General features: G+C 34.8%; 1 protein-coding gene across 19 annotated transcripts in view; it reads left to right on the forward strand.

Moving 5' to 3' along the window:
- Window positions 1-1,101: 1,101 nt before the first annotated feature.
- Window positions 1,102-27,473, forward strand: part of Shab (potassium voltage-gated channel shaker cognate b) — a 559,117-nt gene continuing 532,745 nt past the window's right edge. For all 19 annotated transcript variants that reach the window (XR_012722069.1, XM_075307721.1, XM_075307725.1 and 16 more), the window contains exon 1: window positions 1,102-1,805. The gene's annotated coding sequence lies outside the window, so the exon portion shown is untranslated. The remainder of the gene's footprint in view (window positions 1,806-27,473) is intronic.

Here is a 27,473-nt window from a genome sequence, read left to right on the forward strand (position 1 = left end):
TCCTCCCCATCCAAATATTAAAAACTCATGTACCCCATATTAAATTCATATCCACGTCTTCTGCAAATTTCAAATGAATCCGAGAAGTTTTGTTCAATCATTATTATTGTTTAAACTTTCATATTAATTGCATAAACTCCTCCACATTTTGTTATTGTCGGTTTCTTCTTCAATCATTATTATTGTTGTAAATTAAATTATTTTCATTGTTTAAAAAAGGTCGGACAAAGGGGAGGTCTCCCTCCCCTACTAAATATCGCAAAATATATTGGCGGATCCTTCCCTGAAAATTTCAAGCAAATCGAAGATCTTAGGTCCAATTTTCCAAAATGGGGGGGGGGGGGCAATGGGAAATCTCCCTCCCCGTTCAAACATTAAAAAATTAGTTACCCCATATTAACTTCATAATCTCCCCTCATGTCCTCTGTAAATATCAAGTAAATCGGGGAAGTTAAATTTTTTTCACAATAATATTTCAAGTAAATCGGATCTGTCGTTTCCGAGCTTAATATAATATTGTATTTTCAAAATTCAATAACAATCGGATCATGCTTTATTATACTTCCCGCAAGCACCAAAACAAAATTCCTCCTCCAAAATGCCTCCTTTATAACCTACGCTAGTGATTCCGAATATCACTTAGAATGTGTAAAGAATACAAATTTTCAATGAAAATGCACAATTGGATCAAAACGAAAACAAAATGAGCAAAAACACTGCCAAAAGAAGAACACAAAGGAATTTGAAAAACAAAACAGTAGGACAAAGTTTACAAGACCGTTTAATGAAGCTTTCCAACAACATGTGTAATGACGCCAATAAAAATAATAAACAACAACAGAGAACATACTATAGCGGAGAGATAGAGCATTTCCACAGAGAGAGAGAGGGAGAGCCATAGAGAGAAATATATCATAAAATAGATTCCAAAAGTAAATACAAACAGAGCACAAGTACCACAAAATACAAGGCACATGTGCTGCCAATGAGAGGGCGGCGACACACACGAAAAGAGTGAAAGTTGGCTAGAGAGCCTAGTGGAAAACACCAAAGTTTTCATTGGAAAAACTTTTCACTTTTCAGTGGAGTAACGGCCACGGCTGAAAACGGACGTATTGACTCGAAATACAAGTGCGTGCGTGTTCAAAGCGCCCAAAAAAATTGGTAGTTTATTTTTTTGGCATTACCTTGAAACTGGGTGAAAATATATACTAAGTGGAAAAGTGGAAAAAATTACAGAAAATCCCAAATTCATACAATTGTTTATAGTGAAAATTTTTTGCAAATTAAAAAATTAACGTGCTGAGAAAAATACAAATCGGAATTACCCAAAATCTATTCGAAGAAATTGCAATTGAAAACAAAATCAATGATATCTAATGATTATGCATGTCTCTATCTATCAATGTGTGTACCTATATTAGATGTACAAATCCAATGATAATCCCTGGATAAAAATGTCATAGTGGGTTTTAGTGCAGCAAAAAAAAAAATATAATAATAATCGTAAATAAATAAATATAAATAAAAAATTAATTAAAATATTATTTTAACCCCCAAAAAATTAATTATACTAAATTGTGAAATATATACACAAAAGTGTGGCAGTGAATTACGTATGAAAATAGTATAGTGTATATACTAAAAAAAGGTCAATACTATTGAAAAAAAAAAGCAAAAAGAAAGAAATGTAATACTATTTCCAATCCATCCAAATGTATTTAAACAATCGCCCCTAAAGATATATCTATAGCAACCAACAACAGTAGAAGCAGCCAAAAACGGCCAAAATAGCCAAAGAAAAAGTAAATATTTTCCTCTTTTGTTTTACCCATAATTGCTAAAAAACACAACAAAACACAACAGAATACCTATGAAAATTAATCAATATTATTGGGATTAAGATAATAATCGAAATTTGTCAGTTCCTTCATTCCACATTGTTTTATGCCACATCATTTTATACTCCATAATTGTGCTTTCAATGTTATTTAACCCCCTTTCTCTTATCCTCAATGCTTGCAATGCTCAAAAAGTGAAGTTATACTGTTGGCAAAAGGATAAACATAAACGAAAAACTTTGTTCAGAGGGTTGAAATGAAGTGAAAATTTCAACAACACCAGCTATTCAGCAGTACCAGTAGCAAATGAAAAACACAACTTAAAAAAAATCCACCCTCAAGTTGTATCTTTGTCACATTTTCCAAGGCATCACCATGTCCTCCTCACTGATTAGGTGCGTGAGTTTGTGTCAGTGCGTGTGTTGAGCTTAACGCACCACCAGTATCAGTGGAGAGTACAAAATGCCACCACACTTCAGAAACTCCGCAATGAAAGGCAACTTCACCTTCTCTCCAATTGTTATGGCTCTCACATATCGATTTAGAAAAACACGAAAGCAAGTAAGAGTTCGTAGAGAACTTCGGTTATTATCATCGTAGATTTTCAGTGTTGCCATAAAGGAGAACTTATGGTGATTTTAATAATTTGACAAGCACACTTTTCCTCTGTTGGTTAAGCTACACTTGTAGCTTAGTCAATGCATTTAAGCTGAAATCAAAAACAACAATAATGATTGAAGAATAAACCCTCAGAATTTACCCTCAGTAAGTTCATTTTTTTTACAATGGCGCGAAATTTTTACCGATTTTAAAGAAATTTTCTAAGTAATCTTTTTCAGTGTAGAATTTAATCTATTTAAATTTAATCCAGGAACATTTAATTTAATGTCATTTGGCTTTGTTTATTTAATTCGATTTAATATTGTTTTTATACCCTAAACCACATAGTGGTCAGGGTATAATAAGTTTGATCGGCCAAAAAATTTGCCTACCAGAAATATTGATTTTAGACCCCATAAAATATATACCGATCGACTCAGAATCACCTCCTGAGTCGATCTAGCGCTTGGTGTCCGTCCGTCCGTCCGTCCGTCCGTCCGTCCGTCTGTCCATGTATTTGTTGTTCACAGGATTCCGGTCGCAATTATTAACCGATTTTGATGAAATTTGGTACAGGGAGTTTTTTGGGAACAAGGACGAACGCTATTGAATTTGGAAGAAATCGGATCAAATTTAGATATAGCTCCCATATATATGTATCGCCCGATTTCGACAAATGGGGTCACGTTGCGTTTGTTTTCAAACGGATCGTCACCAAATTTGCAAAATGTAATCTTTTTCATCGTTCTTCAAGTCTACAAAATTTCATCTAAATCGGTTCAGATTTAGATATAGCTCCCATACATATGTATCGCCCGATTTTCCCAAATTTGGTCATAAAACCCTTATTTATTAAGCGATCTTACTCAAACTTGGCTTACTCTAATCTTTTATGGTACTGACAATATGTGCCAAAAATAATCGAAATCGGTTCAGATTTAGATATAGCTCCCATATATATGTATCGCCCGATTTTGCCAAATTTGGCCGTAAAACCCTTATTTATCAACCGATAGTGCTCAAAATTGGCTAAATATAATCTTCTATACCTCTAACTGTATGTGTATTGCATCAAAATCGGTTCAGATTTAGATATGGCTCCCATATATATGTATTGCCCGATTTTGCCAAATTTGGCCGTAAAACCCTTATTTATCAACCGATAGTGCTCAAAGTTGGCTAAATATAATCTTCTATACCTCTAACTGTATGTGCATATATATGTATCGCCCGATTTTGAAAAATTGCCCCTAATAACCTTATTTTTGATCATAGGGGCCTCATTTATTAACTGATCGTACTCAAATTTTACACAAAGTGACCTTCTGTGGTATCAATCTTACCTGCAAAATATTATACAAATTGGTTCAGATTTAGATATAGGTCCCATATATATGCATCGCTCGATTTTGTCATATTTGGCCATAATACTCTTATTTATTAAGCTATGTTATTCAAATTTCAAATTTTGATGTACTAGCGTATCGTATTTAGAATTACATGTAGCCCTTACATAAATCTATTGCCCTATTTGCAGAAATTTGGATTTATTACCCACAATTAATTGACCGATTTCCTCTTTTTTTTAATAATGAACTCAATATTAGTGGCATACTAACTCTAAACTATAGCTCCTAATATTAGACATTTCTGCTCAGATTGTGACAAGACACCCATAAACATGTACCCACCTTTATGTTCTCCAAAACCTATACCAATGATACCCCACAAAGGCTTATATTTACTAATTCAGTAGGGGTGGTTTAGGGTATAATATAGTCGGCACCGCCCGACTTTCTACTTTACTCACTTGTTTAGTTTGTTTTACATAAACTGAGGCAAAAAAATATTTCCATTTTGATTCTTTAAATATAAAAATACGTTAAGTAAACTTGAAAGCATTAGGAATGCCAGTACCCGAGAGATGTGAATTGATTCGTACTAGAGGATTTTGTTATAATTGTAGGTCAAGAGGAAGTTGTCTTGTATGGCAGAATAGCCACCACACTTTGCTACACGTGGACAAGCAACCGATTCCAGCTTCTTCACATAAACGCCACCAACATACTAAACATAAACCATCCGAAAACTCCACTCGACGCAACGACCGCCAATCACGACATAACGAATCACTGGTAAACCGCCGCCAACGTTCTAATTTCAACGAACGACTAGGTTAGGTGGCAGCCCGATGTATCAGGCTCACTTAGACTATTCAGTCCTTTTTGATACCACATTGGTGAACTTCTCTCCTATCAATGAGTGCTGCCCGATTCCATGTTAAGCTCAATGACAAGGGACCTCCTCCGATCGACTACGCCTTCACAGCACAAAGAGTATTGTACTGTGAATCTAGAATCCCAACATTACCCGTTGATAAAAATACAGATGGCTTGTCGTATTCAATCCAGTTTCCCCACCGCACTACCGATGTGTACTAACGAACCAAAATTACGCACCGATCTGACAGACCCTCACTACTACTAGCCCAAGGATATTGAAATGCTAGTCGGCAACCATCAACTCCCTAAAGTTTTACGAGTTGGACTTTATCAGACTTCGTCCAATATTTATGCCGATTGCGCAAAGCATCATCTTTGGATGGACAATTTCTGGGGCTCATCAATATTAAAGTTGCAGTCCTGCAAGGCGGCCGGAATGTTGAATCTAGTTCAACAACTTTATTCTCTATTAAAATTATGAAATATTTAAACCAGAGGTTTGCAAGTGACTGAAATTTTACTCACACTCACGCACATTCACGAATCAAAATCCTTATTCATGCACGCTCACGCACGATATGTGTGGTAGCCAATCCCACTCACGCACATTGACGAAATGAAAACCAATACTCACGCACGCTCATGCACGAACTACTTTAAAAGACTCACGCACGATTCACGGCAATTCACGTGATTCACGATAAATACACGACACTCACCACATTTTCCAAACGGAAATCAGCAAAGGTAACAAAATTAAAAAATTGAATATAGTTCGAGAGCAAAATTAATTTCAGTTCACATGCGAGTATGAATTAAATCTTGAATTTTTGATTTGATTTTTTGATTTTTCAGAAATTGTATTCACGCACATTTACGAATCGATTTTATTTCTCACATATTTATTTTAATCCCATTCACGCACATTCACGAGAGTTGCTTGGGATTTTTTCACGACTCACGTGATTCAAGCGTGAATCACGCGTGTCACGAGAATATCGTGTCATTTGCTGTAATTGCTGTCGTTTGCTGTAATCACGCTATAGTCTTCAATAAACGTGCTAAAATTTTGCGCAAACTCGTTTTTTGTTTTCAGGAAAGTCAAGGTCGAGTTGGGCTATATCGGTCCATGTTTTGATATATCCTCCATATGAGCCGATCCCCCGATTTGACTTCTTCAGAATATATAGATGCCGCTGCTTTTATCTGATTTTCTTAAAATTTGAAATATATAGATCGAACTCTCGATTTCACTTCTTGAGGCTACACGCAGAAAAGCGATCTAGAATAAAATGTTATTTTTGGATAGGGAACTTTTTTGCCGCAAAAATGTTGTTTTCTCGTTAAAATATTGGTCTCAGACCACGGTTGCCGCAGTTGGTAGAATTCTACCAAAACCGTTAGATTTTTTACTGTTTGTTAGATTGTTTGATGTGTTTTGGTAGATTTTGCAAGATAAATAATAAAATTTTGACAAAATTTTCTATAGAAATAAAATTTTGACAAAATTTTCTATAGAAATAAAATTTTGACAAAATGTTTTATAGAATTAAAATTTTGACAAAATTTCCTATCGATATGAAATTTTGACAAAATTTTCTATAGAAATAAAATTTGTATAAAATTTTCTATAAAACTAAAATTTTGACAAAATTTTCTATAGAATAAAATTTTGACAAAATTTTCCATAGAAATAAAATTTTGACAAAATTTTCTATCGAAATGAAATTTTGACAAAATTTTCTATCGAAATGAAATTTGTAAACAATTTTCTATAGAAATAAAAATTGTAAAACATTTTCTATACAAATAAAATTTGTAAAAAATTATATATACAAATAAAATTTTGACAAAATTTTCTATACAAATAAAATTTTGACAAAATTTTCTACAGAAATAAAATTTTGACAAAATTTTCTATCGAAATGAAATTTTGACAGAATTTTCTATAGAAATAAAAAACTAAAATTTGTATAAAATTTTCTATAAAACTAAAATTTTGACAAAATTTTCCATAGAAATAAAATTTTGACAAAATTTCCTATAGAAATAAAATTTTGACAAAATTTTCTATAGAAATAAAATTATAAATCGGGCACCAAATTAGGTGTACGGGCCTCTTAGAGGAGTTAGTTTCATCCAATCTTGTTGAAATTGCGTATGTGATTTTAGTACATGCCCTCTAACAACCATCAGCGAGTTTTGGTGATAAATTGAAGGTGTGCATTATCAGCTGACCTCATTGTCAAGTTAGGTTAGGTTAAAGTGGCAGCCCGATTTATTCTCAGGCTCACTTAGACTATTTAGTCCTTTGTGATACTACATTAACTAAAAATACCTACTATGTAATAGTACGAGAAACAAAAGATTTATTCACATTAAAATGCTGGAGGGCTCCAACGAAAGGTACTTGTAGTTTTGCAGCCAAATATAAAGCAATCACACTAAAACGTTTGAATTCTATCACGGATAACTCTATTATTGAATTCAGTAGAATGTTTTTGTAAATGGTTGTGTAAGCTTGTAAGCAGTAGAATGAACTATCACTGGAATAAATCTCGCATATGTCGGACGAGCGGTTTAGAAATAATAATTAGCGGAACTTGGTTACAATACATATACACCACCCTGTACCCATTAACAACTACTTTGTTTTATATAGTAGTTTTTTATGTAACATATGCTTCATATGGGCCAACATGTAATTTGGACGACAATGCTAAGAAGTTGAACGTTTGGCCGTACATACTCGTTTGTGTTTTTAAATTTCGCATTAATTAATTATTTTGCTCCATGGAAATTGCGAAATATTACGACCAAATATTACGTATATGAGATCGTAAACATAAACAAAACAAGTATAAACGGCCGTAAGTTCGGCCAGGCCGAATCTTATGAACCCTCCACCATGGATTGCGTAGAAACTTCTACGAAAGACTGTTATACACAATCGAATTACTTGGGTTGTGGTAACACTTGCCGATGGCAAGGTATCTTAAAAGTTCCTAACACCGTAATATATACCACATAGTCCATACGTGGTATATATTAAAATAAAATACGTATATAATTAAGTTTAAAGTTTCTATAGAAATAAAATTTTGACAAAATAAAATTTTGACAACATTTTCTATAGAAGTAAAATTTGGAAAAAATTTTCTATAGAAAAAAATTTGGAAAAAATTTTCTATAGAAATAAAATTTTGACAAAATTTTCTATAGAAATAAAATTTTGACAAAATTTTCTATAGAAATAAATTTTTGACAAATTTTTCTATAGAAATAACATTTTGACCATGTTTTCTGTAAAAATAAAATTTTGGTAGATTATTTTTGGCTCCAGTGGCAACCATGATTATGAACCGATATGGACCAATTTTTGTGTGATTGGGGATCGGCTATATATAACTATAGACCGATATGGACCAATTATGGCATGGTTATAAGCGGCCATATATTAACACCACGTTGCAAATTTCAACCGGATCGGATGAATTTTGCTCGTCCAAGTGGCTCCGGAGTTCAAATCTGGGGAGCGGTTTATATGGGTGCTATATATAATTATGGACCGATATGGACCAATTCTTGCATGTTTGTTAGATATCATTTACTAACACCACGTACCAAATTTCAACCGGATCGGATGAATTTTGCTCCTCTAAGAGGCTCCGGAGGTCAAATCTGGGGATCGGCTTATATGGGGGCTATATATAATTATGGACCGATATGGACCACTTTTGGCATGATTGTTAGAGACAATATACTAACACCACGTACCAAATTTCAATCGGATCGGATGACTTTTGCTCCTCTAAGAGGCTCCGGAGGTCAAATCTGGGGATAGGTTTATATGGGGGCTATATATAATTATGGGCCGATGTGGACCATTTTTTGCATGATTGTTAGAGACCATATACTAACATCATGTACCTAATTTCAGCCGGATCGGATGAAATTTGGTTCTCTTAGAAGCTTCGCATGCCAAATCGGGGGATCGGTTTATATGGGGGCTATATGTAATTATGGACCGATATGGACCATTTTTTGCATGGTTGTTAGAGACCATATACTAACACCATGTACCAAATTTCAGCCAGATCGGATGAAATGTTCTTCTCTTAGAGCAATCGCAAGCCAAATTTGGGGGGTCCGTTTATTTGGGGGCTATACGTAAAAGTGGACCGATATGGCCCATTTGCAATACCATCCGACCTATATCAATAATAACTACTTGTGCCAAGTTTCAAGTCGATAGCTTCTTTCGTTCGGAAGTTAGCGTGATTTCAACAGACGGACGGACGGACGGACATGCTCAGATCGACTCAGAATTTCACCACGACTCAGAATATATATACTTTATGGGGTCTTAGAGCAATATTTCGATGTGTTACAATCGGAATGACAAAGTTAATATACCCCCCATCCTATGGTGGAGGGTATAAAAATATTTGAAAGGAAAATATCGAATAAAAAGTCAAAAATAATCCAAATTTTATTGTAACACTCTCGTTATGTGATGTTAGCATTCACACAGAAAACAATCACTAAAATATTTGTAATTAAAAAGTTGATTGGAATTGAAAATGGAATGTAGTACAAAATTTAAATTTAAGTTCTTATATAATAATTATAAATTATTAATGTAGCACAATTAACTTTCTAGTGAAATTAAAAATAAATGGCTTGAGAATACACGCATAGAAAAAACATGTTTGGACATGGTTGCCGCATCCATTTAATGCTTATCTAGGCATGTAATTGTCGCGAAAACCATGTATTTTGTCTTTGTAAAAATAATTTTCTAACAGAGAAAAATGTATGCTGGCAATAAGCATTTAAATGGTTCTCAAATGCCGCAAACATGTTCTATTACTTAAATGATAGAATTTGAGACCATTACATGGTCGGGAAGATCATGTACTTGACTTTTTTTGACTTTTTTGCAGGGAAAAAAGTATTTTTATAGGTTACGTATAGACATGTCTAGAATCATTACATGGCCATAAAGACCATGTACATTGTTTTCGTGACAATTTAATTTTTTAACTTTTTTGCAGCGAAAATAGTTTTAGAAAAACATTGAGCGTGTGTTGATTTTTGCTTGGAATGGACAGAGAATACGGATTTACTGTGTTTCGTGTTAATTTATTTATTCAGAAGTGGCACGTGGTTTTATGTGAACACAAAAAGGGACGTGTAATTTAAAAAATGTACCTGTATGTCTTCTGCATTTTGCTATATGGTATCATTTATTTTTATTTGCAGTTACATGATGTCTGCGTTTGTACATTTGATGGGCGAAGTAAATATGGAATGCTTAGTTATTGTTGAAATTGAACCAACATAGAGTGTGTAAAAATATGTGATGTTTGCTTGCATCACATATTGAATTAGTTTATAAATAAATAAAAACAAATAAGTAAAGATAATTAAAGAACATTTTTGGTTTTCTTTACTAAAGTGGCGTCCTTTTTTCGACGACGAAAAAAGTTTTTTCATAAAGATCAAAACATTTTAGGTTGTCACCATGTTCCATGTTCTTTTAACTGGAAGAAAAACATTTTTGAGGAATACCATAACATTTTAGATCATGACCATTGTCTTTTGATTCAAACTATATTATTTTTATCAATATAATAACATTTTAGATGAGGACAATTTTATTTTTCTTAGAACCATGTTCACTGAGCAAACGTGGTTCCAGGTGAAAATGTTACATGGTCGCCGTAAAAATAGCTCCTATCACATTATGTTGATCTTCGAATATGATTGTGACAATCATGTTTCTTCTCTGCGTGTACGATTGAAAATGCTTACGTTTGTAATTAAAATCTTTATTATTAATTAACATTTAGTTAAATATAAAAATATTACTATTATATTCATCGACCCATTAAAATTATGCCATTACAAAACTACAAGAAAATTATTTAATAAAAATTGGAAAATATAATTTTTTGTATTAGTCGAACATTTAATTGAAATATACCCTCCACCATAGGATGGATTCAACCAAAAAATTAATTGCAAATATCGAAGCTTAGGTTCGGTATAGTGGCAATATAGTTTGGATCTCCAATTTGTGATTCGGAAGTAGTGTAAACTTGGACCATGTCCAATGATTTTACATGGGCTTGTTATGGGACGGAAGTACTCAATTTTTGGATCCTTTGCATTGCTTTAGAAGTTGTGCCTTGCAAGTTCATTTGGATGAAGATATTAAAAGCAAAACGACTAAAAGATACTTTTTCTCCATTTCACTTTTATTTTTATCAGTATTTTTTTGTTATCCTTTTATTTTCTTATTATCTAATTTTTACAAATTGAAAAACTTCTCTTCCACCGGGGGTTCAAATCTCACCAGCGACAATTTTTTTATCAAATATTTTTGTAAAAAATTTTTTTTTATGTTATACATAGTTTTTATTTTGTTATTTTTGGTTATTATATACTTTTTATACCCTTCACCACTACTGTGGTACAGGGTATAATAAGTTTGTGCATTTGTATGTAACGCCAAGAAATATTGGTCATAGACCCATCTTTTAGTATACCGATCGGCTTAGAATTAAATTCTGAGTCGATTTAGCGATGTCCGTTTGTCTGTCTGTCTGTCCGTCCGTCTGTCTGTATATGTAATTTTGTGCACAAAGTACAGCTCGCAATTTAAGTCCGATCGTCCTCAAATTTGGCATAGGGCCGTTTCTTGGGACAGAGACAATCGCTATTGGTTTTGGAAAAAATCGGGTCAGATTTAGATATAGCTGCCATATATATTTATCCCCGATTTGGTCATAGTTAGCGTGTTTATCAACCGATTATCTTGAAATACCGTACATCCAAATATTTTATGAGTCTCGAAGATCTTGCAAAATATGAGCCTAATCGGTTCAGATTTAGATATAGCTCCCATATATATCTTTCATCCGATTTAGATTCATATGACCACAGAGGCCAAAGTTTACTACCGATCTTCGTGAAATTTTGCACAGAGGATAGAATTGACATTCTACCAATGCTTGGTAAATTTGATTGAAATCGGTTCAAATTTAGATATAGCTCCCATATATATCTTTCGTCCGATTTGAACTTATATGGCCACAAAAGCCAGGGTTTTGCCGTGATTTGCTTCAAATTTCACACAAGGAGTATGTTTAGTAGTATTGGTATTTGTGCCAAATTTGGTTAAAATCGGTTCAGATTTAGATATGGCTCCCTTATATATCTTTCGTCCGATTTGAACTTATATGGCCTCAAAATCCAGGGTTTTGTCGTGATTTGCTTCAAATTTCGCACAAGGAGTACGTTTAGTAGTATTGGTATTTGTGCCAAATTTGGTTAAAATCGGTTCAGATTTAGATATGGCTCCCATATATATCTTCCGTCCGATTTGCACTAATATGACCAGGGGGCCAAAGTTATACTCCCATTTACGTGAAATTTCGCATAGATAGCAGAATTATTATTCTAACTATACATGTCACATTTAGTCAAAATCGTTTCAGATTATATATAGCTCCCATACATACGTACACCAGAGTTGGGGAAATATCGTAGACTGTTACACATTTTAGACCCATTTTCAATGGAAGTTTCCTCCAATTAACTGGATAGCGTTACCCGATTTAAATTTTAATTCTAGAGATTTTGTAGAAGTAAAAAAATTGTCTCCTTTATATAGCTTCCAGCAAATGTGAAGTAGTGAAGTAGAAGCCTACTGGGGGTGAAGGGTATAATATAGTCGGCCCCGCCCGACTTTAGACTTTACTTACTTGTTTTTTACTAAAATTGTGCTCCACCCTAGTGCATTAGCCAACTTACATTTTGAGTCTATAGATTTTGTAAAAGTCTATCAAATTCTGTCCAAATCGAGTGATATTTAAATCTCTTCTTAAGGTGTGATCCATATTTAGTGTTTTGCTTATGAATTAAAAAATTTTGTGATACTTTGTCAAATAAATAATTTCAATAGCCGTTGCTCTGAATTTGCATTACTTCTTAACCCTGGAAAGTCATCCTTATTTTTTGTACACTAACGTCATCCTTGGGGAGCCACCGTGGTGCAGTGGTTAGCATGTCCGCCTTGCATACACAAGGTCGTGGGTTCGATTCCTGCTTCGACCGAACACCAAAATGTTTTTCAGCGGTGGATTATCCCACCTCAGTAATGCTGGTGACATTTCTGAGGGTTTCAAAGCTTCTCTAAGTGGTTTCAGTGCAATTTGGAACGCCATTCGGACTCGGCTATAAAAAGGAGGTCCCTTGTCATTGAGCTTAACATGGAATCGGGCAGCACTCAGTGATAAGAGAGAAGTTCACCAATGTGGTATCACAATGGACTGAATAGTCTAAGTGAGCCTGATACATCGGGCTGCCACCTAACCTAACCTAACCTAACGTCAACTTCCGTCATTTTGACTACGGCTTATTGTAAGACGCTATAATTTGCATCGTGAGCAAAAATGAGAATCAAAATTGAGTTTATTTCCTCATTCAATTTGTTTTTAATTACTATAAGATAAAAATTCATAAAATGGTTGTATTGGTATAACTTAAATTTATCATTTCCAAATCGACCAAAATGCATTTTAAATCGAAAATGAAATTACGTGTCGTCATTTTGACGAAGGATGACTGTCCAGGGTTAAGGTGTAATCCGAATAGAGTATTTTGCTTATGAATTAAAAAAATGTTGTGATATTTTGTCAAATAAATAATTTTTATGATTTTTAATGCATTCTAACGCTTGTGAGAAACGTCATAGCACAAGCCCATTTTGAATTCATTGCTTCTGCGCCGATTTTACACCACTTCCGGATCCAAAAAGAAAATTTTCACCACTTTTTTGGCGAGGCTATTTTGCTGGGAAGCTCATTCATAAGGGGGTTTCTTCTTAAAGCCGAATCCGAACACTCAGCTTTCATACTTAAAGAAGTTTTGAAACACTTAGAAATGTAACCGGATTTTCTGAGAGAGGATAAACCACCGCTGAAAAAACTTTTTGGTGTTCGGTCAAAACTGGAACTCATGGTTTTTTGTCGAAGAAGTCATTTAGTTTTTCAAGCAAGTGTATTAGGTTAGGTTATGTTAGGTTAAAGTGGCAGCCCGATTAAGATTCAGGCTCACTTAGACTATTCAGTCCATTGTGATACCACATTAACTAAAAGTACCTATTACATATGGGCACTTCTAGTTTTAACCGCTGAACCTTCTTGATTATTTTTCTTTGTTGAACCAACCAGATTGTTCCAAAAACATTAGCAGACTGCTTAAGTTAACGTTTTCCAGATCCGCCAGTAATCTGAAGCTATATGCTCCTAAAAGTTGCTTGCGCTTTACACAAAATGCAGGACACTCACACAAGAGGTGTTTAATTGATTCTTTTTCCTCCGCATCATGACAGCTCATACAATAGTCATTATACTTCGCGCCAATAGTTTTTGCAAAATCGCCTATCAGGCAGTGTATTAAGTCCAATTAATCTGTGATTGATACTATCATTTTCATGATTGAAGAGCTTTCAATTATTTAGTTGATCAATTAATTTCGTGATTGAATCAGAATTTTTTGTGTGTGTACTTTCGCGTTAGCTCACTTTGGACTTTGTCCATAGAAGAAAGTCTCAAACACCGGCCGTAGGCCATATATACGGTTGTATCAAAATAAGTTAAACAAATAGTAAATAGCAATAATAAGTGCGTACAACAACTACATAATTTTCTCAACGGGCCAAAAATCAATATTAAGCTTTTGTTACAAATTATACCTTAAATGAAAGGGCAGAAGATGGTCTTTGATATACAGGAGGAAAAAGTATAGGTCATAATCGAAGGACTTTTATGTTACATACAATTTTTCACAAAATTAGGGTAAACAATTTAAATTTGCTGTTATATCTAAAAACTTTCATAGATATTTGTTGTGGTTAATAGCACTTGGGGTCAGCTTTACAACAACATTTGTTCAAATTGAGACATAAATGGCAGAGATATAGCAAAATTTTCATTAATTTATTTCTCAAGACTCGGGTACTTCCGGGCCACACTGAAAAAACAGTGAACTCACCAGGAAGAAAACATTGGTTGATTTTAGAAAATTTTGAATATTTTTAGAAAATTTAAACTAAACAGTATTAAATACAAACGCTGGCATCCCGCCGATATCACAATAATAAGTAAATATTTTTCGACAAATTCATGAAAATTTATTAGACATAAATAATTTATTTTTCACTTGTTAAATAAAATTTTGTAATTTGAAGGCAAAACTGGAGTTCAAAATTGCAAGAATGTCTTTAGTGACATAGGAAGTTCATGATGGATGCATTTGTAGTAAAATTTACAGATTTAAAGAAACTATTTTGTAAGAAATACGAATTTAGTAAATCTTTATGCTTAATTTGTGTACGTTACTAAAATACATAAACTAAATCTTTACTTAACGTTTGCTTTGACAGCAAATACATATTTAAATTTTTAGTCATAGAAAATATTTATATGTGCAAAATTATATTTATATTATATTTTATATTAGAACTTGCTGTAATCGGTGAGGCATAGAACATACCAAGTTTTTCAGAGTTGCCATATCGATTTTTTGCCATTCTGCCGTAAATGCAGACTTCAGTTCTTTGGGTGTTGTATATTGCCCCAGAGATCTTCTATAGGATTTAGATCGGGACTTAGAGCTGGCCAGGTAAATGTATATCACGAGACTGAAAAAAGTTTTTTGTGAGGCGTGCAACATGGATGGGAGCATTATCTTGTTGGAACTCCAAACTTCACCATATAACTCATCTGCAAAATCTATTAAATTGTTCTCCCATAAATAGACATATATCTGTACTTTCATTTTAGTGGAGACGAAACATATTTTAGATTTTCCTCGTGTTTCAAAAGCTGCCATACCATAAGAGATCCACCCCCGTGGGTGCGTTTATAGCAAGATTGACAAGGGTACCGAGAATCTCGCCAATATTTTTGATGGCCATCAGGACCATCCAAATTGAATTTCTTTTTACCGCTAAATATAACCGTTTCGAACTCTTCGTCCCAAAACTTGTATTTTTCAGCAAAAGAAATACGAGCATTTTTATGGTGTTGCGTTAACCGCGGTTTAGGCATTTTATTTTCGTATTTTAGTCCTATATCGTGCTTGATAATTTGCTGAATTCGTTGTCTAGTCACATTCAGACCTAATTCTACTTTTATTTCTCTGCGCCTCATATTTTCATTGGCAGCAAGTAGGCGAATATGTCGCTTTGTCCTTTGGTCAACGGTTAGAATGCGCCCACTGCGTTTAGCACAACCATAGTTTGTGGGTTTTTCTAACAAATTGCTAATCGTATTGCGGTGTCGATTTGTCGCCGATGCAATTTCTGCAATTTTTTTTGCCAGCTAGGTCCATTCCCATAATTTTTCCGCGTTCTTCCTCTGAAAGTTCACTGCCTCGAGGCATTTTTCACTAAAGATTAAAAATTTGTACTAAATTTCTTCTGAATACATAAAATGAACATAAATGTAACTCACCCACAATCTATATTTATTATTCACAACGAAACTGTAATGAGCCTGTATACTCTTCAGCGAAAAAAATGTAAATTATGTACAATGCACTTATAACCAAAGGGCGATACGGTCAAAATTTGGTCAAGGTAAAACGCGTGTAAATCGGTGAAATCGTTTATTTAAAAAATCAAATTAAATTTCTTTTTCAAGTTCAATTAGTATAAAATTCAGGAAAAATATTCAGTTAGGCTTTCGCTTTTCCAAATCCAAATTACCGGGCCTCACGCTTGACACCTGCCATCAGATTTTGTACACCCACCTTGTCCACCTTCTTCGCTGCAGAAAGACAGTTTGCCTTGAACTGCTGCTCGTCCTTAGCAGTTTTTTGGTCTTCTTTAGGTTCCGCTTGACAATAGCCCAGTATTTCTCAATTGGGCGGAGCTCTGGCGTGTTGGGAGGGTTCTTGTCCTTGGGTACCACCTGCACGTTGTTGGCGGCGTACCACTCCATGGCCTTTTTACCGTAATGGTAAGATGCCAAATCCGGCCAAAACAGTACGGAACAACCGTGTTTCTTCAGGAAAGGCAGCAGACGTTTATTCAAACACTCTTTCACGTAAATTTCTTAGTTGACAGTCCCGGAAGCTATGAAAATGCTGCTTTTCAAGCCACAGGTACAGATGGCTTGCCAAACCAGATATTTCTTTGCGAACTTTGACAGTTTTATGTGCTTGAAAATATCTGCTACCTTTCCCCTTCCTTTTGCCGTATAAAACTCCTGTCCCGGAAGCTGCTTGTAGTCGGCTTTGACGTAGGTTTCGTCGTCCATTACCACGTAGTCAAACTTCGTCAGCATCGTCGTGTACAGCCTCCGGGATCGCGCTTTGGCCGTCGTATTTTGTTTATCATCGCGATTTGGAGTCACTACCTTCTTGTAAGTCGATAGTCCGGCTCGTTTTTTTGGCTCGATGCACGGTTGTAGACGATACACCCAGCTTATTTGCGGCATCTCGAAGAGAGAGGTTAGGGTTTCGCTTGAAACTACCGGCAACTCTCTTTGTCGTCTCAGCGGCTTCCGGTTTTCGATTTCCCCCCGATCCAGACTTCTTGGCTGTCGACAAACGTTCCCCAAACACTTTAATTACATTTGTAACGGTTGATTTGGCAACTTTTAGCGATTTTGCCAGCTTTGCGTGCGAGTAGCTCGGATTTTCGCGATGCGCGAGCAAAGTTTTGATACGCTGCTCTTTTTGCTTGGACGGCATTTTGACAACTGAAGAGTGTCAAAATAGGAGCAACATTCTACACACACACACACCTTCAAAATGAGGGTTGTTCAGGTTTTTTAAATGCAAAATTGAAAGAAATACGTCAAGTTTATATTGACCAAATTTTGACCGTATCACCCTTTATTTGCTATTGAACTTCTAACTTTCATTGCAAATTTCATATAACGTTACATCGAATTGGTGTCTAGCGACAAAATCGCTAATGATAATCATAGCATAGAGGGTGATAAACATCGGGCTCAAATCGATACCGTACGTTATTGATATTTAGCCAACCCCGTGTGGTACAATATCAATACCGAACGGTGCAGGCGGCACACAAAGCATAAAAGTACCAATATGGTATTGAAAATAATTCCTAAGCGGTATTAATATTTATACCACACAGAAAAAAATTGCCGTAGTTAAACTAACGCTAAATTTAACTTATTTTTATTGGAAAAAAATTATTTGCTTGTAGTTAAATTTTATTATTTTTATCACAATTTTACACAGCTTAATGAAATCTTACTTTTTTTTAAGTATGCCTCAAAAATTTTATGAACTAAACTTGAGTATAAAGTTCAGTGACCGTACACATAAGTTCAATATGAACTAAAACAAATGAACATTTTCGTACGATTCCCAAAAATAGTAAGAATGAACTACTGTATGGTTAAAATGGTCATGATTTGGCGCCAATGATTTTCTTCTTTACTTTTAGTTAATTTTTTTATCTATGAGATGATGTAATTTCGTGAACTGTAGTTAAAAAGTACAACAGGGCATTAAAATTTCCTGGTTTTAACAACGCTTTGTGGAAATCTCAAAATGAGGAGTAAAATTTAGTTAAATTTTCGTGCGTGGTAGTTCATTCTTTCTATAAAACAGTTCACTTTTTTTCGGTGCATTAACGTATTGATGTATAAACTGTGCGGTATTACCAAATAATACCAAAACGGTATTGGGTTTAATACAAACCCGGCATTTATTGTTGTAATACATATTTAGTTTAATAAAACACACGTAACAAATATTTTTTTCTTTAATGCATTTAAATACTGTTTTTTAATGCATTTAATACATATCATAAGTACATACACCTCATCATTTTTCCATGAAAAGCTTTTGTACCAATTCAGCTTAATGTCGCATCGCAGGCACTGCAATCATCTAACATATTTGTCTGTTGTGGAAGGATTGTATATGTCACAGATAGATCTAATGAAATAATGTTAGCATTAGTAAATATGCATTAACCCTTCTGTGCGTGATGAGGTCCCGCTGGACCTTTTTGATTTTTATTCATACATAACTTTATCTTCTATATGAATTTCAGCTTGATGGTTTATGACTTCTTGTACTGAAGTGTTTTAAGTTGAAAACTTAAAATTTTTATGTGATTGAATCATTAAATCGGTTTTTATAAGTATTTGAAAAAGTTTAGTGCGATTCTGCATGATGAGGTCCAATGGGACCTATTACTAATTACATTAGTGGTTTTAGCACAGTTTAAAAAGCAGTGTAAAGATATTGCGATTTTCGTATTTGGAACAATTAATAAAATACCGTTATTTGGAAGAATTTGTCATTTTTGAAGTTTCCATTGGTTTCGTTGCTTGGTAGTACATAATTTTATGTCTTCCGTTGATATATCCAATATAGTGAGAGTAAAAGTGCAAAAAAGTTATTTGAACTTCATGGAAATCGTGGTCGAAATAAGTTTTTATATTTCTATACATTTTCCAGACCTATCGGCTCCTGGAATTTGGCAAGATGTGCCTCAATTTGGAGCAAGTTTGAAACAACCACTGTGCACATAATACTGCGAGCAAAACGAACGCCACTAAAAAAAATTGTATTGTTTTTCCTTCAAAAATCCAATTTGTTAAGAACATTCAACTACAAAAACAATATATTGGTGCTTGGTACGTATAAGGATACTTATAGGTACCACGCCTGCGTCAAACATCAGGGCCACTAGTTTACTAATCAAAAATTTTAACATTATCTGTATCCTATTAAAAATCAAATAAAACTCTATATTTACAACCAAATGGTTATATATGCAATTTGTGCATTATAGAAGAGTCCACCTACAGTAAATGATCGAAAAATATCGTAGGGATAACCTCTCTACCATCCTTTTTTTATTGTAGGTCCCACGGGACCTCATCACGCTGGTATCGCTTCCAGTGTTATCACATACACAAGGGTTAATAATGATAAAAAAAATACTATGCTATATAGGTACTTCGCTATATTCACAGAATTATTTTCTTTGGTTGTAATTTTTTTCCTACAAACATTGTCGTTAGCATTATGTGAAAAAATAAACTAGCAAGGCGGTCAACTAGTTTTCAGCAACGGCTACATATCGTTATCGTTTGATAGTTAATGCCATAATAATACTGGATGTAAATGATTTGATATAAAGTGGTATCAAAATTAACAGGTAACGTGAACCAATCTATTAATACCAAACGGTTATGGCCACGTACCGCCTTTTTTCTACCAGTGTACGTACCGAATTTCAACCGAATCGGCTGAAATTTAATCCTCCAAGCGGTTCCGGAGATCATATCAGGGGATCGGTTAATAAGAACCTATATGGACCAATTTTTTTCCGGCGATCGGCTTATATGGGGGTATACTATTCGACCTACATAAATAAAAAGTACTTATACAAAGTTGGACTCATAATTTCACCACGACCCACAGTATATATACTTAATGGGGTCTGAGACCAATATGACAAAGTTACTATACCCTAATGTTACGGTGGATGGTATAAAAGTTATGTTATGTTTTTTTTTTATACCCTAAAGCACATAGTGGTCGGGGTATAATAACTTTGATCTGCCAAAAAATGTGCCTACCAGAAATATTGATTTTAGACCCCAAAAAATATATACCGATCGACTCAGCATCACCTCCTGAGTCGATCTAGCGCTTGGTGTCCGTCCGCCCATGTATTTGTTGTTTGCATTTTGATAAAATTTGGTATGTGGGTTTTTTTGGTACGAGGACGAACGCTATTGAATTTGGAAAAAATCGGATCAATTTAGATATAGCTCTCATATATATGTATCGCCCGATAAATGGGGTCAGGTTGCGTTCATTTACTAACCGATCGGCGTCAAATTTGCCACAAAGTAATCCAGTAGACCACCATTTAAGTCCCAGCAAAAAAAAAATTGGAAGTTCTTCCAAAGGAACAACTTTAAAAGCAGTTCCACAAGATGCACTCCCAATGATGTTATTTATTTTAACTACCCAGGAAGTTCTTTTAATTCAGTTTTTTATAACTTGGTTTTTTCATACTTTTAATTGGTAATTTGAACCTTTTTTGCTTCAAATAAGTTAAAAACAGAGTAAGAATTCATAAAATGTTACAAATCATTAAAATTTTGTCGAAAAAAAATGCTAAATCCAATCTGAAAAAATTGTGAATTTTTGAAAATGTTTGAGTATAAACGTTTCCGACAAGCGTTAGAATCCATTAAAATTTATAAAAAAATATAAAAATTATTTATTTGACAAAATATCACAAAATTTTTTAATTTACATCCAAAACATTGAATTCGGATCACACCTAAAGAAGTGATGGAAATTCAGTGCAACGGCTGTTGAAATGGAGGACTTCCGTCCTATGACAAGCCCATGTTAAATTCATCGATTCTGCGTCAATTTTGCACCACTTCCGGATCCAAAAAGAACATTTTAATTACTTTTTTGGCGACGCTTTTTTTGCTGGGGTGTGCCAAATTTTATCGAAATGTTTCGCCCGATTTTCCCAAATTTGGCCATAAGTCCCTTATTAATCAACCCATCTGGCCAAATCTAATTTTCTATAGTACTTACTATATGTGCAAAAACTCATAGAAATCGGTTCAGATTTAGCTATAGCTCCCATATATATGTATCGCCCGATTTTCAGAAATTTGGCCATAAAACCCTTATTTAGTACCCGATCTTACTCTAATTTAGCACAAGGTAATCTTCTGTGGTATCAACCAAATCTGGGACATATCATCGAAATCGATTCAGATTTAGATATAGCTCCCATATATATGCATCGATCGATTTTCCCAAATTTGGCCATAATACTCTTATTTATTATCCTATTTTCAGAAATTTGTCTTTATTACCCACACTAATTGAGCGATTTCATCTTTTTTTAATAATGGACTCAATATTAGTGACATACTAACACTGTAGTTTCAGAATCAACTATAGCTCCTAATATCAGACATTTCTGTTCAGATTGTGATAAAACTACCATGTACCCCTTAATGTGCTTAAATGTGGAAATGCGGTTTTTCCCCAAACCTATACCATTGATACCCCACAAACAATGTTTACTAATTCAGTAGGGGTGGTTTAGGGTATGATATAGTCGGCCCCGCCCGACTTTCTGCTTTACTCACTTGCTTTTGAAATAATAACGAACACTGCAAATGCTCGTTTAGTGAAGGTGGATGTGGAACTACCCATCAAAAAAACGTCGCCAAAAGAGTAGTGAAAATGTTCTTTTTGCATCCGGAAGTGGTGCAAAATTGGCGCAGAAGCGATGAATTTAACATGGGCTTGAAACAGTTTGGTTTTTTTTTTTTTTGAAATTGGTGTCTTGGTATAGCTCCCATATAGATTGATCTCTCAGTTTGACTTCTTCGCTTCTAGACATCGCAATTTTTAGCCGAATTTCTTCAAATTCGCCTGAATTCTTCGGCGACGTGTGCCTGATATTAGAAATCTATAGGCTATTTAGGTTTCAAATTTCGTTTATATCGGTATGTGTTTGATGTGGCCCTCATATACGAGGGGTTTAACTAACTGAAGCTATAGTACACCGAAAAAAATTAAATCGTTTTATCGTAAGAATGAACTAACTCGTGCGAAAATTGAACTAAATTGTACTTCACATTTTGAGATTTCCACAAAGCGTTGCTAAAATCAGGAAATTTAATGCCCTGTTGTACTTTTTAACTGTAGTTCACGGAATTACATCCCATCCACAGAAGAAAAAATGAACTAAAAGTAAAGAAGAAAATCATTGGCGCCAAATCATGACCATTTAACCATACAGTAGGTCAATCTTACTTTTCTTTTACTTTAGTTCATATTGAACTAATGTGTACGGCCATTTAACTTTATACCCACGTTTAGTTCATAAAATATATATGGCAAATAATTTTTTTTACCATAAAAATAAGTTAAATTTGCGTTATTTTAACTACAGAAATTTTTTTCTGTGTAGGTGCACTTAACCGAAACTAGTAAAATGCGTCGATTTTTCTTATCGTGCTAATTCGTGTAATGGCGGTAACAGAATCTACATTTCAATTTATTTTCTTACAATTTTTTTATTTTTGGAATAAAAATAACGTTTTTCCAAAATCATTTTCCATTTCGTTTATATTAAGCTCTGGCCTTTTCCAACTCTACACATTTTGAGGTTTGCTGGTAAAAATTTAATAGTATGTAATGTAGAGGTGAATAACGTGATTCGTGAATGAAAATTAAACTAAATCTTGTTAATGGGACTAAACAAAACTGTGTCGTGCGTGAGCGGGAGTGAAAATCTAATTCTGTTCGTTAATGTGCGTGAGGAAAATTTCTTCGAAATCACAATAAAATTCACACTCACGGTAAAATAAAAGCATGCTAAAAAGCTCACACTCACGAACAAACTCTTGATCACGCTTAAGAGTTCAATAGCGTTCATTATTCGATGGTTTGGTGGTGGAGAGCCATATTTTAGTTTTTATATTTTGCCAATGGTTCCGCCGTTAGTCATGAGATTTGTATTGAAACATGAGAATTTTCGTAAATCATGCGAATTGTCGTTTCACGAACATTTTCGTGAATCACGAATATTGTCGTGAGTCACGAGAGATTTTCGAGAATCATGGGAAATTTCGTGTACCGAAAACTTTCGTGAATCACGCTTATTGCGTGAATCGTGCGTGAGCGTGAGGCTTTAAACGTTGTTCGTGCATGAGCATGCGTGGGTATGACTTTCCATTCGTGAATATGCGTGAGTGTGAATTACTACCCACATGTCACAACATGTGAGTGAGTACAAATATTTCCTCGTAAGTAAAATTTCACTCACGCGCACACCTTTAATGTAATACAGAACAACCTTTCGAAATGTTCCGAGAAAAAGATGTGAATGAAGATGCTATAAGCCAGACAATAAAAAAAATATTGTCTGTAAAAGAATCAACGTTTATCAAAACTATATAATATCCAAACCAATTTCCTTACAGCGTAATGCAAATGGTAAACGATGGTTTTTTGTCCAAAATTTCGTTTGGTACGAACGAAATATTTTTTGCGTTTAGATTCCCAAACGCAGGGTTGTTAACTTATTTGTGCGAAATAATATGCCCACCTATTTTTCCACACGCAGAGAAGAAACGTGATTGTCACAATCATATTCGAAGAGCAAAATAATATGATAGCAGCTATTTTTGCGGCGACCATGTAACATTTTAAACTGCAACCATGTTGGCTCCGTGAACACGGTTCTAAGAAAAATATAAGTGTCCGCATCTAAAATATTGTTATATTGATAAAAAGAATTTTGTTTGAATGAAAAGACAATGGTCACGATTTAAAATGTTATGGTATTCATTAATAATGTTTTTCTCCTAGTTAAAAGAACATGGTCACAACCTAAAATGTTTTGATCTTTATGAAAAAACTTTTTTCATCGTCGAAAAAAGGACGCCACCTGAGAAAAGAAAACACAAAATTAACTTTATTTGTTTGTTTTTATTTATTTATAAACTAATTCATTGTTTATTTGTATTTATAATGCCGTTCAAGCAAATATATATTTTTACACACTCCATATTTACATCGTGCCCATCAAATGTACAAACGCAGACATCATGTAACTGCAAATAAAAATAAATGATCCATATAGCAAAATGCAGAACAAAAAACAGGTACATTTTTATACCCTCCATCATAGGATGGGGGTATATTAACTTTGTCATTCCGTTTGTAACACATCGAAATATTGCTCTAAGACCCCATAAAGTATATATATTCTGGGTCGTGGTGAAATTCTGAGTCGATCTAAGCATGTCCGTCCGTCCGTCCGTCTGTTGAAATCACGCTAACTTCCGAACGAAACAAGCTATCGACTTGAAACTTGGCACAAGTAGTTGCTATTGATGTAGGTCGGATGGTATTGAAAATGGGCCATATCGGTCTACAGAAGCATATTTCATCCGATCCGGCTGAAATTTGGTATATGGTTTTGTTATATGGTCTCTAACAACCATGCAAAAATTGGTCCACATCGGTCCATAATTATATATAGCCCCCATATAAACCGATCCACAGATTTGGCTTGCGGAGCCTAAAAGAGAAGCAAGTTTCATCCGATCCGGCTGAAATTTGGTACATGGTGTTGGTATATGGTCTCTAACAACCATGCAAAAATTGGTCCACATCGGTCCATAATTATATATAGCCCCCATATAAACCGATCCCCAGATTTGGCTTGCGGAGCCTCAAAGAGAAGCCAATTTCATCCGATCCGGCTGAAATTTGGTACATGATGTTGGTATATGGTCTCTAACAATCGTGCAAAAATTGGTCCACATCGGTCCATAATTATATATAGCCCCCATATAAACCAATCCCCAGATTTGGCTTGCGGAGCTTCAAAGAGAAGCAAATTTCATCCGATCCGGCTGAAATTTGGTACATTATGTTGGTATATGGTCTCTGACAACCATGCAAAAATTGGTCCGTATCGGTCCATAATTATATATAGACCCCATATAAACCGATCTCCAGATTTGGCTTGCGAAGCCTCAAAGAGAAGCAAATTACATCCGATCCGGCTGAAATTTGGTACATGGTATTGGTATATGGTCTCTAACAACCGTGCAAAAATTGGTCCACATCGGTCCATAATTATATATAGCGCCCATATAAACCGATCCCCAGATTTGGGTTGCGGAGCCTCAAAGAGAAGCAAATTTCATCCGATCCGCCTGAAATTTGGTACATGGTATTGGTATATGGTCTCTAACAACCATACAAAAATTGGTCCACATCGGTTCATAATTATATATAGCCCCCATATAAACCGATCCCCAGATTTGGCTTGCGAAGTCTCCAAGAGAAGCAAATTTCATCCAATCCGGTTGTAATTTGGAACATGGTGTTAGTATATGATTTTTAACAACCGTGCCAGAATTGGTCCAGATTTGACCTCCGGAGCCTCTTGGAGGAGCAAAATTCATCCGATCCGGTTCAAATTAGGAACGTGGTGTTAGTAAAGGGTGATTTGTTAAGAGCTTGATAACTTTTTTAAAAAAAAAAAAACGCATAAAATTTGCAAAATCTCATCGGTTCTTTATTTGAAACGTTAGATTGGTCCATGACATTTACTTTTTGAAGATAATTTCATTTAAATGTTGACCGCGGCTGCGTCTTAGGTGGTCCATTCGGAAAGTCCAATTTTGGGCAACTTTTTCGAGCATTTCGGCCGGAATAGCCCGAATTTCTTCGGAAATGTTGTCTTCCAAAGCTGGAATAGTTGCTGGCTTATTTCTGTAGACTTTAGACTTGACGTAGCCCCACAAAAAATAGTCTAAAGGCGTCAAATCGCATGATCTTGGTGGCCAACTTACCGGTCCATTTCTTGAGATGAATTGTTCTCCGAAGTTTTCCCTCAAAATGGCCATAGAATCGCGAGCTGTGTGGCATGTAGCGCCATCTTGTTGAAACCACATGTCAACCAAGTTCAGTTCTTCCATTTTTGGCAACAAAAAGTTTGTTAGCATCGAACGATAGCGATCGCCATTCACCGTAACGTTGCGTCCAACAGCATCTTTGAAAAAATACGGTCCAATGATTCCACCAGCGTACAAACCACACCAAACAGTGCATTTTTCGGGATGCATGGGCAGTTCTTGAACGGCTTCTGGTTGCTCTTCACTCCAAATGCGGCAATTTTGCTTATTTACGTAGCCATTCAACCAGAAATGAGCCTCATCGCTGAACAAAATTTGTCGATAAAAAAGCGGATTTTCTGCCAACTTTTCTAGGGCCCATTCACTGAAAATTCGACGTTGTGGCAGATCGTTCGGCTTCAGTTCTTGCACGAGCTGTATTTTATACGGTTTTACACCAAGATCTTTGCGTAAAATCTTCCATGTGGTCGAATAACACAAACCCAATTGCTGCGAACGGCGACGAATCGACATTTCACGGTCTTCAGCAACACTCTCAGAAACAGACGCAATATTCTCTTCTGTACGCACTGTACGCATTCGTGTGGTTGGTTTAATGTCCAATAAAGTAAACTGAGTGCGAAACTTGGTCACAATCGCATTAATTGTTTGCTCACTTGGTCGATTATGTAGACCATAAATCGGACGTAAAGCGCGAAACACATTTCGAACCGAACACTGATTTTGGTAATAAAATTCAATGATTTGCAAGCGTTGCTCGTTAGTAAGTCTATTCATGATGAAATGTCAAAGCATACTGAGCATCTTTCTCTTTGACACCATGTCTGAAATCCCACGTGATCTGTCAAATAATAATGCATGAAAATCCTAACCTCAAAAGAATCACCCTTTATATGGTCGCTAACAACCATACCAAAATTGGTCCAATCACTCAAAAATTGGTCCATATCTGTTCATAATCATGGTAGCCACTAGAGCCAAAAATAATCTACCAAAATTTTATTTCTATAGAAAATTTTGTCAAAATTTTATTTCTATAGAAAATTTTGTCAAAATTTTATTTCTAGAGAAAATTTTGTTAAAATTTTCTTTCTATAGAAAATTTTGTCAAAATTTTTATTTCTATAGAAAATTTTGTGAAAATTTTATTTCTATAGAAAATTTTGTTAAAATTTTATTTCTGTAGAAAATTTTGTCAAAATTTTATGTCTACTTTGTCAAACTGAATTATATACGTATTGGATCGATCTTTTTTGATTTAATATATACCACGTATGGACTTACATACAATTTAGAAGATGGTGTTAGGA

This window comes from Haematobia irritans, chromosome 4 (assembly GCF_050003625.1).
Source record: "Haematobia irritans isolate KBUSLIRL chromosome 4, ASM5000362v1, whole genome shotgun sequence".
Lineage (NCBI taxonomy): Eukaryota > Metazoa > Arthropoda > Insecta > Diptera > Muscidae > Haematobia > Haematobia irritans.